Source organism: Pinus tabuliformis, chromosome Q (assembly GCF_031772625.1).
Source record: "Pinus tabuliformis cultivar Carrire ecotype Pingquan chromosome Q, CPIR1, whole genome shotgun sequence".
In the NCBI taxonomy this organism is placed as follows: domain Eukaryota; kingdom Viridiplantae; phylum Streptophyta; class Pinopsida; order Pinales; family Pinaceae; genus Pinus; species Pinus tabuliformis.
In genome coordinates, this window is record NC_142296.1 from 93,401,829 (window position 1) to 93,414,977 (window position 13,149).

Sequence of the window (13,149 nt, forward strand, 5' to 3'; positions counted from 1 at the left end):
TCATGAGCTTCCACCCTCGCGAGGGGAACATGATCATAGCATCACCTTGGTTCCAGGGGCCCAACCCCCAAATGTGCGGCCATACAGATATCCGTTCACCCAAAAGAATGAAATAGAAAAAATCATCAAGGAACTGTTGGAAGCAGGTGTCATTCGTCCCAACATTAGTCCTTATTCATCCCCAGTGGTCATGGTGCTCAAGAAAGATGGGGAGTGGCGGATGTGTCCCGACTTCAGGGCCCTCAATAAGTTGATAGTCAAAGATAAATTTCCCATCCCGGTGGTTGACGATTTGCTGGACGAACTCAATGGGGCTCAATTCTTCACTAAGTTGGATCTTCGCTCAGGCTACCACCAAATTTGCATGAAGGAAGTCGACATTCCCAAGACGGCTTTCAGAACTCATGAAGGCCATTATGAGTTCCTGGTCATGCCATTTGGTCTTTGTAATGCCCCCTCTACTTTTCAGAGCCTTATGAATCACATTCTCAAACCATATCTCAGAAAATTTGTCCTTGTCTTCTTCGATGACATTCTCATCTATAGTGGCACTTGGGCTGCACATCTTCAGCATGTAGATCTACTCTTGCAACTGCTCCGCAGGCATAAATTATTTGTCAAGATGTCCAAGTGTTCGTTTGGCATGGAAGAAGTTGAGTATTTGGGCCACATTGTGGGGCGTGGAGGTGTCAAGGTGGACCCCAAAAAGATCCAGGCAATGCAAGAATGGCCTCAACCTAAGACCTTGAAGAGCTTGAGAGGATTTTTGGGCCTCACAGGTTATTATCGTAAATTTGTCCGCAACTATGGTCGCATAGCGAAGCCCCTCACTCAACTCCTAAAGAAAAATTCCTTCTTCTAGAACGAGGAAGCACAACAGGCATTTACCGCTCTCAAAAACGCCATGTGTTCCACTCCAGTCTTAGCACTACCTGACTTCACCAAATCCTTTGTCATTGAATGTGATGCTTCGGGTACAGGTATTGGGGCGGTCTTAATGCAGGAAGGGCGACCGTTGGCGTTCACAAGCCAACAACTCAGTGGGAGGAATCTGGGCCAATCTACCTACGAGAAGGAAATGATGGCCATCTTACATGCAGTCGAGACCTGGCGACCTTACTTATTGGGGCGACGTTTCCAAATCCGCACAGATCATCACAGTCTTAAATATTTTTTGGAGCAACGCCTATCCTCCCCACAACAAAATAAATGGTTAGCCAAAATGCTGGGATATGATTATGAGATCATTTACAAGAAAGGGAAAGACAATAGTGTAGCAGATGCATTATCTCGCCAATTTGAGGAGGAAAGTACTCTGCTCGCAATTTCCCTTCCCATTCCAGACTGAATTGAAGAGGCTCGCAGGGAATGGTTTTCACACCCCGGGCTCTCCCAACTCCTTTCTCAATTGCAGGTAGATCCTAATTCCACCAAGGGCTACTCGTGGCAGAATGATATTCTTCGCTACAAGGACAGAGTCGTAATCTCACCAACATCCACCCTCAAAAGTCGCATTTTGGCAGAATTTCACTCATCTCCCATTGCAGGACATTCGGGCTTTCAGAAGACGTATGCTCGCACCAGAAGATCATTTTTTTGGACAGGCATGAAAAAGGACATCCTTACCTTCGTAGCAGAATGTGATGTCTGTCAACGCCACAAAGGGTAAATCGTCAACACACCAGGCACATTACAACCATTGCCCATTCCGGCATCAATTTGGACGGAGGTTTCTATGGATTTCATTACAGGTCTTCCAAAGTCAGGGAACAAGTCAGTCATCATGGTGGTTGTGGACCAACTGTCGAAGTATGCTCATTTCTGTGCCCTACCCCACCCGTTTACACCAACTTTGGTTGCTCAATCTTTCATGGATTAGATCTTCAAATTGCATGGCATGCCCACTTCTATTGTGTCCGACCGCGACCCGATCTTCACCAGTAATTTTTGGCAGGAACTCTTCTGAATACAAGGCACTCAACTCAAACTCAGTACTTCATATCATCCGCAAACAGATGGTCAAACCGAAGCCGTCAACAAATGTCTAGAAACCTACCTTAGGTGTTTCACTTCAGAAAAGCAACACCTTTGGGTACAGTGGTTACCTCTGGCTGAATGGTGGTATAACACCAAATATCATGCCACCACCAAAATGACTCCCTATGAAGCAGTATATGGTCAACTTCCGCCTTCCCCTACTTCTTATCTCAAGGGGTGCTCCAAAGTACAAGCAGTGGATCAACTCCTACAACACCACGCAACCATGCTCGCCCATCTTAGAGAGAATCTTCATCAAGCTCAGAACCGCATGAAGCAACAGGTCGACCAGCATCGCTCAGAGCGCCAATTTCAAGAAGGGGATCAGGTCTTTTTGAGGCTGCAACCATATAAGCAAACATCACTCAAAGACAAGGGTTGTCAAAAGCTCTCTCCAAAATTCTACGGACCATACCAATTACTTCAGCGCATTGGAGAAGTGGCTTACAAGTTGGCTTTGCCACCTACGACAAAAATCCATCCAGTTTTCCATGTATCGTGCCTCAAGAAAGTGATTGGGAACAATCGCCGAGTTCAAACCAGTCTACCTGAATTGGACGAAGAAGGGTCAATCTGGCTTCAACCCGAACAGGTTCTAGACACATGAGACAAGCACCTGCGCGGCCGCATGATCAAGGAAGTCCTCGTCAAATGGAAAGACACCTCTCCGGAAGATGCAACTTGGGAACCAGCCACTATTCTTCAGCAGTTTCCGCACCTTCAGCCTTGAGGACAAGGCTAGTCTTAAGGGCGAGGGCATGTTAGGGTCCCACCCTAACCCCCTTATTTATGTCATGGGATCACGTCATAGTCAAGAGTCAATAAAGCCCATATTAATATTTGTAAGTGGTTAACCCGCAATTAATGACGGGACCACAGTTAGTTGCAAATGGGCCGTAGTATTAGATAGATGGTATTAATAAAACCCACGGTATTGGCCCATGGTATTGCATGTATGAGTCATATATAAAGGATAGAGACTCCCTGCGAGGAGCATTGTGTCTTATTTTTGTAGTCGAGCTCTGCTCTATTGGAGGTTGCCCCCTCGAAGAGGCAAGTGAACATTACTCTCTGAATAATAAAGTCATTGCTATTCTGTGTTCTGGGTATTTTTTCTTCGCATATTCTGTATTTGGGTATCATTTTGCAGGTTAAGAGCATAACAGATCTGTAAGTCCTCATTCCACCATTCTTTGATATTACTCAAGAAATCCAGGTGGGAGATCCAAATGTTTTCGAATCTGAAGGTTCCGTTCCTTGGAGAATCCAAACCCTTAATTTCCAATTGAATCGGCCAGTGATCTGAGCCACCAAAGGGAAGAATTTTTGCTGTAATTTCATTATTTATAAGCATAAGCTCTTCTGATACCAAGAACCTATCTAACTTGGAGGCTACCTGGGCTTCCCCTCCTCTCTTGTTGTTCCAAGTAAAAAGGCCATTTTCTGAGTCTGAGTCAACCAGTTTCAAGTTCTTTGTGAACACTTGAAATGCTAATGAGTCTTTGTTTAGCACTCTGGTTCCTCCTTTCTTTTCCGAAAGAGATTTTATCATATTAAAATCCCCTCCCAAGATCCAGGGGATGCCATTTTGTCTGTTCCTGAGATCAGTGAGGGATTCTAGCAATCTGAGTTTATCCTCTAATCTTTGAGGACCATAAACATTAGTGACTAGGAAGGTTTCAGAAACCCCTGCTGGTTGAATGACTACTGATAAGTAGTTTCTGGATGCCTCTGCATCTAATACTCTAACTTTTTGAGGGTTCCAGAGAGTGAGAATGCCCCCCGCTGTGTTATCTGCTTTAACTTCTAAAAACTCAAATCTGTGAAGCCATTTGCAATGGATTGCTTTTATTTTCTGAATGGAACTCTTCGTTTCCTGTATGAATATCATATCTGGCATATCTTGTTTCATTCTAAAACTGAGCATTCTTTGCTTTCTTTTACTACCCAGACCTCTTATATTCCAAGATGTAAACTTCACAATTAAAGATTTGTGAAGGAATAACTAGTCAGGTCTTTCATCTTACCTGAATCTATCATTAGCACACTCCATTAATAACTCCTTCTGCTTCTTTCTTCCTCGTTTCTTACCTGCATTTCTGGTTGCTAAACCTGGATTTGATTTCATTGTTTTCACTCCTCTGTATTCCTGCCCGTCACTGTTTCTTCCTTTAACTGCCCCCTTTTCCTGATTTTTCCACAGAAACAACTGCTGTATTCTATTGCATTCATCTTGAGGTAATGAATCTATCCCCACCCTGGTTCCCTGTTGTAGAAATCCTTCCAGATCTAGGTTTTCCTTATCTAGAATTTCTTGTTCCGTCATATGATCTCTATGTGCTTGAAGCACAGGATCACTCAATATGACCCGTGGAATGGTACTTGACTTGGGTTTGCAGACCCCCGTTGTCCTTATGGAAGGATGTTTTCCATGGCTTCCTGCATTCTCCTCCTCTCTGTTTGTTTCCGGTTTATCCCCTTCTTGTTCCTGAAGTCCATTTCTTTCCAATGTTCCTTTGCCTTTTGCTTCTGCTACCTTTTCTAGAGGTTTTTTAAAGTGTTGCTTTCCTGCTTCCTTATTCTTGCCTGTAACTACCTGACTGTAGGAGGGAGCAACGCTCCCCCTTGCACGTCCCGCCATGCTTCCCACAGTTCAAACTCCGATTTGGCCTCTCCATCAATTTATTATTTTTATTTTTATAATTAATAATCTTTTGTTTTTATTAAGAAAGGTGAAAAAATCAAACTAAGTTGTTCCAAAATAAATTTATTATAGATAATATTATTAATAAATAATTAATATTATAATATATTTTATTATTATAAATAATATTATAATATATTTTATTATTATAAATAATATTATAATATATTTTATTATTATAAATAATATTATTAATAAAATTGATTTTAATAATAATATTACTAAACCAAAGGGAGGTTTTCTAACTAAAACATAAAGTAAAGGCACCAATAAACAAAATAATATTTTTGTTATTATAAATATTATCTGCTCATTCAACTTGTCCTGATGATGAACCGCACTGGAAGGTTCGAAATGCGTCGACATAAGTTTTTCTATGTGATTTTCGCTGAAAATTCTTCATAAAAATTGATATGGATCACAGAAGTCTCAGTTCAATAATAAATATTATCATTAACAAAGAAATAATAAATTAAATTAAAATATTATAAAATAAAAAAAGGTCTTCTAATAATAAAAAATTAATAATAAAGTTTTTTAATCAAAATTTTATAATATATCTAGACCTAAAAAAGAAGAAGAGAGAACTTAGGAAGATAAAGCAGGGACCCAATACCTGCTCATACTCCAACCATCGTCTTTATTCAGATTAATAGGCCTTTTTTCCAATTTTCAAGGCCTCCCTAAATTCGTCTCTATTCAGATTAATAGGTCTTTTTTCCAATTTCCAAGGCCTCCCTAAATTTACAATGATGAAAATGGTCAATCCTTGCAATGACCCTAGGCTCTTCGATGCAAATGTGATGACTTGTCTTTTCTGCGTGTTCTACCAAAGCGGAGGAGCGAGACCTTCCATGTTAGGTATCATTGTTAATACTAACAAGACATAGGTTATGATAACCTGATGTAAAGATATCACTTACAATAATTTTATGTATGAAAAAAAGAGCTTAGAGCAAGATCTTGTTCTTGTACATTAGGTACTTAGTGGTAATCACACATTAGGTACTTAGTGGTAATCACATTTTCAATAAGGGAAAGACTTACTTCTATGGGGATGATATGATAGGGTGTATTTCCTTTAGTTTAAGATTATAAATTATAAGATGTATTTGGATTTCCCTGAAATTCTACAATTCTCAAGAAATATTGCAAGCCCAAACTTCACAACCATATATAACAAGTGTAATATGCATTGTTGTTGCTTAGTACCGGCCTCTTATGCAAAAAGTAGAGAACCCTTATGGAGTGAATGTGATCATATAACTTAGTTATATTAAGTGCGTGATTTAACCACCACAACCTTGGTGGAGGGGGAATCAAATTGCTAATAATCTATTGGTACATAATAACATAGTTTGATTAAAAAGGGTTAGCAACAATTAAATAATTAAACCATAATAATAATATGATTAATAAAATATATTAATGGAAAAAGGTGAAAAAACATTGTTATTAGAAATCAAGCAAGGAATGGTTATAGGTTAATAATTATTTATTGTTAAAAATAAGCATGATAATGAATGGAAAGAATATATATATATATGAATGAGGACACTTGGTGATTAGAGGTTTTTTTTTAACAATTTTTAATTCTAACAAATTGATTTTAAACCACATAAAATTAATCATTCACTAATAAAAAATTAGAAATTTTAATTTCTAAAAAATAAATTTAATATTTAATTTTAACAAAACTTTAATAAACTTTGCAAATAGTTTCTAAATTTTTGCAAATAATTAATCCAAACTGATTACAATATACTTTGTACTTTGTCTTCGGCACATATAATAGCATGAGTGTCAAATAAGAGTTTTTTGTTTTGTTTTTTTAAGCATGATTATGACTAAATATCTAATGTACAAGAACATGATAAACAATACAAAATACATGATTCTTCCTAAAATTGTCTCAAACTCTACCATGTAATAGGGTTGGCATAAAGAAGCCAAACATTCTAGATAATATCAATAATATTAAAAATATTGTTCTATCTTAATTAAAATGCAATAAATAATTCTAGCATAAGAGAAAATTAAGATATTACAGGAGGTGATTAACTCTAGTTTAAAAAATCAGAACTATGTTTGAGGCGCTCCATAGTGAAACAGGGACTTATCCAATTCTTAAAATGCAATAGGTCTACTCATCTTTGTGACACTAAGAAAATGAAAAACATTTTATTTTAAAATAACATACATACATTATTGTAAAAGATGAAGAAAAATATTTATAAAAGACAAAATTTATGTGATTCACCCAAATATAAACTATATCCACTAAAGAATGACCAAAAGAATCATCCAATACTATATTTTATCTTATCCTCTCACAATAGCTCCATCTTACCATCTTATCCTCTCACAATAGCTCCATCTTACCATGCATTAACTGTGCCTTTAAATGGACTAAATAACCTGGAAATCCCATAGGCAAAACTGTAAATGACTATGAATAATAACCATAGATAACTATGAATAATAAATTGACTCGAATCAAATTTTTCATATTTACCCTAATATACATCATATTACACTTCAAAACACTTATTAATTTATCAAAATTATGATGTTTTAAAAATACTTATTTCCAAACTTTTTTATCATACAAATAAAATTTTAAAATAAATAAAATAACTCCTTAAAAATAATATCACTAAACCTTAATAACAACTATCATTACCCTAAGATGCCCCAGTAAAATTTTAAAATAAATAAAATAACTCCTTAAAAATAATATCACTAAACCTTAATAACAACTATCATTACTCTAAGATGCCCCAGCAAAAAACATACATATATTTTTGCGCATTTAAAATAATATATAAAGCAATGGCACATCAAATAACATTAAGCATCCAACAAAGTCTGTTTGTATCTTTCTGTGTAGTGAAGAGCAATGCAGGAATAAAACAAAACATACGAAATAAAATTTATTAGAGAAACGTTTCTTAATGTTGGAGTTTTGACTTACTAAATCGAGGAAGAATGGTTAACTAATTCAACCCCACTTGACTTGATATTAGGCATTTATTCCGCACCAGTACATATATCCTGGGAACAAGATCAACACACCTGCACTTAGAATTAAATGGAATAAAAAATTAAAATCAAATGGTTAAGTATTTGTATATTTAAAATATGTTTTTGTTTAGTTAAGAGTTTGAGTTTAGTTTTTAGTTAGTTTTTTTTTTTTTTTACTAGATATTTAGTAAGAGTTAAAGTTTGTTTCTTTAAATAAAATCGAGAGTTAAAATTAGATGAGTCAGTTTGTATTTGTGGATAGTAGTGACTTAAAACTATATGAATTAGTTTGCATTTGTGGATCGCAGTGAGTGACTGATGGTTGTCGCCACCATTGGTTTCACATGTGAGTTATGAGAGATTTTTCGAGTGTGTATAAACAAATGTTTCTCACTTTATAATATAGTTTTTGTTTAGTAAAGACTTTGTCTTGTTTAAATGTAAGGAATTAGGTTAACAATTTAAGACTAAGATGTTTTTTGCATGAATGAAAACATATTTCTTAGAGACCACACTCTGATTTCAAGTGACATGGATTTCCTCCCACAACAATAATGAGTCAACTTACATTTGGATAGCAACCAATAATTACTATCTCCTACTAATTTTGATAACTAAATTATAAATTTTTTTATTTTTTATTTTTTTTCCAATGTTATTTTTAATTATTTTTAAAATTTTACTTTGAAATAAAATTGTGAATATAATGATTTGGATTTTTTTTAAATTAAATTAATAATAATAAGAAGGAAGTTTTATAACGAATATATTCATGTATTTTCCCGCATTTCCCGCACTTTAAGAGTTTAAATTTTTAAAAACTACCAGTGAAAGATCGTCGAAGCTTTCTTGCGATGCGTGATAAGCGGAGACTTGGAATTTTGTTGTCACGTGTAGTGGAGACACTGCAACTTGTTCTCCTGACAGGGTTGACCCCACATCTGTGTTTTACTGAACATTGGACAAGTTTATCCAGGCGGACTGTAATTTTTAAGTTTGAAATCTGGAAAAAAAAAAGTTTAGTAAATTTTGTAGAATTTTTGCTGGAATTTATTAAAATATTGTTAGAATTTTCATGATTTTCAAGGGTAAAAAAAAGTTTGGTTAGACTACGGCATGAATATTAAAATAAATTTTGTTCCATATACTTTAAACATTTTTAATAAATAAAAAACCCCATAATTTTAAATTATAAGAAAAAGAAAATAAATATTTTTAATTTAATTTTAAATTTTAAAATTATTTTAAACATATAAAATGTTGAATATTGAAGATTAATAATGTAAATTTTAATTATATTAATTGTATATTCTAATTATATCATGTATATTCTAAAATGTTATCCAATTATATTATTAAATTATTTATATTTAGATTAATAATAAAAAAATATTTATAAAAAATTATATTCCTTTTTAAATCTTTCATCCTTATTCATAATTTCTGAATTAATTCTCAAAGGCACTTTTTTTTTAATTAACAAATACACTTGTAAAATAAATAAATTATTTCTCTAACCTTTTTTTTAATTAACATATATATTTGTAAAATAAATATTTTATTATAGAAATAAGAAATCAAGTTTTGAAAAAGAAAACAAAATATATTTCTTTTAATTTTAAATTTGCATATTTAAGATATAAAGAATTAGTATGAAAATAATGTGTGTATATGGTTAAAAAGTTAGAACAAGTGAACTTTGGATTTAGTATTCTATTATGGATCACTTTACTTTATTTAGGATTATTGAGGAAGAGTGTTACAATAATGAAACCAATCACACTTGTTGTTTTCTTAATTTTAAAAATGGGTTTGACACAATGTCTAGAATTAACATTTGGAATAGAAGTTCCTTTGCATTTGAGAGTTGCTATACGACAATGCTATTTCTAAGTTTAGAAATAATGAGTGTTAGTCAAGTGATATTAATTGTACTATTGGAGTTAAGTAAGGTTGACCCATATTCCCTACTCTTTTTGGCATGTACATGAGAAGTTGGAGGGTTTTTTTTTTTTGGGAAAAAGTAGGTTGTTGACACATCTTTAACTAGAATAGTCATCATCCTTATTTTTTATGTTGATGTCTACTTGCAACTAAAAATTCTCAAGGATTTCTACTTTATTATAGATATACATGTTAATACTAACAAGACATAGGTTATGATGTCACTTAAAATAATTTTGTATTTGACAATAAGAGTTTAGAGCAAGATCTTGTTCTTGTACATTAGGTACCTAGTCATAATCATGCTTTCAATAGGGGAAATACTTACTTCTATGAAGATGATATGATAGGGTGCATTGCCTTTAATTTTAAGATTATAAGTTGTAAAATGCTTTTGGATTTGTTCTTGTACATTAGGTACCTAGTCATAATCATGCTTTCAATAGGGGAAATACTTACTTCTATGAAGATGATATGATAGGGTGTATTGCCTTTAATTTTAAGATTATAAGTTGTAAAATGTTTTTGGATTTGCCTGATCTTCTACCATTCTCTAGAGATGTTGCAACCCCAAACTTCACAACTGCATATGATAGATGATACTCTCAAATAAGAGTTTCTTTTTGTTCAAAAGTTAAAGGTTCATCAATTTGTAATGGTTTTCTATTCCAAGTGATGGACCTTTGACTTTTGAACAAAAATAAACTCTTATTTGAAACTTTCATCTTATCATATATGTTGTGAAGTTTGGGGTTGCAACATATCTAGAGAATTACAAAAGATTAGGTAAATCCAAAAGCATTTCATAACTTGTAATCTTAACATTAAATAAAATACACCCTATGGTATCATCCTCAAGAAGTAAATATTTCCCCTATTGAAAGTATGATTAGGCTTAAATACCTAATGAACAATAATAATGTAAACAATATGGAATAAGTAATGTACCACATGTAACAATATTAAAAATATTTTACATTTAAATTTAAAATGAAATTCTGATGCAATAAATAATTAGATGACGAGAAAATAAAATAAAATAAAAAATCAGCATTCTTAAAATAAGAATTAAGTTGAGGAGCGCCATACTGAAATAGGGAGCTATGTCATCTTTGTGACACTAAAAGGTTTGAGTATGACAAACACTTTCTCTTAAGATAACTTGAGCACATTGTTATAAAGAAGGAGGAGAAAGATTAAAATATAATAGGCACACAAATAAACTCAAGGCATGACAAATTTATAGGAGACCATTTTTTTTTAGCTCACACAAATATGGGCTACATCCACTAAGAAATAACCAGGTGAACCACCCAAACATAAACTATTATTTCTCTTTTATAGTGCCCTCACAATAGTTCCATCATGCAATAGATTCATCATGCCTTTAACTAGGCTAGATAACTTAGAAATACCACTATAAAAACCATGAATGGCTAAGAATGGTAAATTGACTAGAATCAAGTTTATCCTAACTACTCTAACATATGTCATACATCACATTACATTTCAATTTCAAAGTATTAATTACAACACAAATTTTCCTAATCTTTTAACTTATCAAAATTATAATGTTTAAAAAAAAACCTATTTCAAAACTTTTTCTATCATAAAAAATATTTTTTAAAATAAATTAACTCCTTAAAAGTTAATGTTGCTAAATTTTAATAACAACTGTCATTATTGTTTCTAATTTTTTTTAACAGTGAGAAAATTTATCGTAACTCAATTAACAAACCAACATTGAGGGACGACCATCAATAGCTACAATAAAGTAATGTAAGTTGACTCATCAATATTATTCAAAAAAAACCACACTACTTATAATTCAAAAAAAAACACACCACTTATAATTACTTAATAATAAAAAAGACAATACTTCACTCTCACTAAAACTTAACCCAATAAAAACAATTTCCAAACATACTCCACATTATAAAAAAACAAACTTGCATATCATTTTTATATATTTAAAATAATATATAAAAAATGTCGCATCAAATACCATTAAACATGTAACAAAATCTGTTTGTATCTTCTCTGTACGAAGACCAATGCAGAAATAAAACAACGAAGACCAATGCAGAAATAAAACAAAACATACGAAATAAAATTTATTGGAAGTTAGAGAAACGTTTCTTAAGAGCGCCCGTTCTATTGGAGTTTAGACCTACTAAAATTATTGGGTTTGGAGTATGTTTTAAATCAATTTTTATTTGGGAAAAGTTTTTTTTTGGACATAAGAGCATGAGTTTCGATCTACTAAATATGGGAAGAATGTTCAACAACTATTAGGCATCTATTTCGCACTAGTGACAAAATTAAGACATTTTGCACTGAGAATTAAAAAATGAAAAATTATTGGTAAATTATTGGGTTTGGAGTATGTTTTAAATCTGTTTTTATTTGGGTTTTTTTTAGACATAAAAGTATTGTGCATGAGCGAAAATCTGTCCTATGGTCTTCTTACAGAGTATTAGTCTCTAATTCCAGTGGACATAGTTTTTTTTGTAAAACGGTGATGAGTCAATCTGTATTCGGTGATAGTAGTCAATGATGATTGTCTTTGCTACTGCTTTCACAACTGAGTTATGCTCTGGGAATTTTCTCATTATGTTAAAAAAAATGTTTTTTCACTTTATAAAATTGTTTTTATTTGGTGAAGAATTTGTCTTATTTAAACTTAAAAAAATAGATCAACCATCCAAAACCAAAAAAATGTATTATATAAGTAAAAACCTACTCCTTACATAAACTAACTAAATATTTGAAGTAACTTAAATTTCCTTAAATAACAATAAAAATTAATTTACATGGCCCAATAATAATTATCCCAAAATAATTTAGTTAACTAAATTATAATAGATTTTTCTATTACTTAAAAAATAATCACCACCTTATTTTATTTTTACTACTCAAGAAATTTTATGAATATAATGGTTGGATTTGAATTTGGTTATAATTAAATTAATAATAACAACAAAGTTTTATAACGATCATATTCATGTTTTTTCCGCACTTTTTGAGTTTAAATTTTGATCATCGGAGCTTCCTTGAGATGCGTGATAAGCGGAGACTTGGAATTGTTTTTATGAGAGATGTGGAGACAAACCTACATTCTTGAATTGGGGGCGACAAATAAACCAACATTCCTAAACGCAAAAATAAATAGATTTATAATGATTTAGGAGATAGTGGAGTCAATGTAACTTATTCCACTCACAAAATTGACCCCATATATGTGATCTACTCAGCATCTGTTTGGATTTTATTTAAATAGTTAGAAAAAGGAAATAGATATTTTTATTTTAGATTTTATAAAATTACTTTTAAATTAATGTAATGGTAAATATTAAAAAATAATATTTTATATTTTAATTATATTAAGTGTATATTTTAATTAATTCATGAGATTTTGAATTTGGGTTTACTATTAAGTT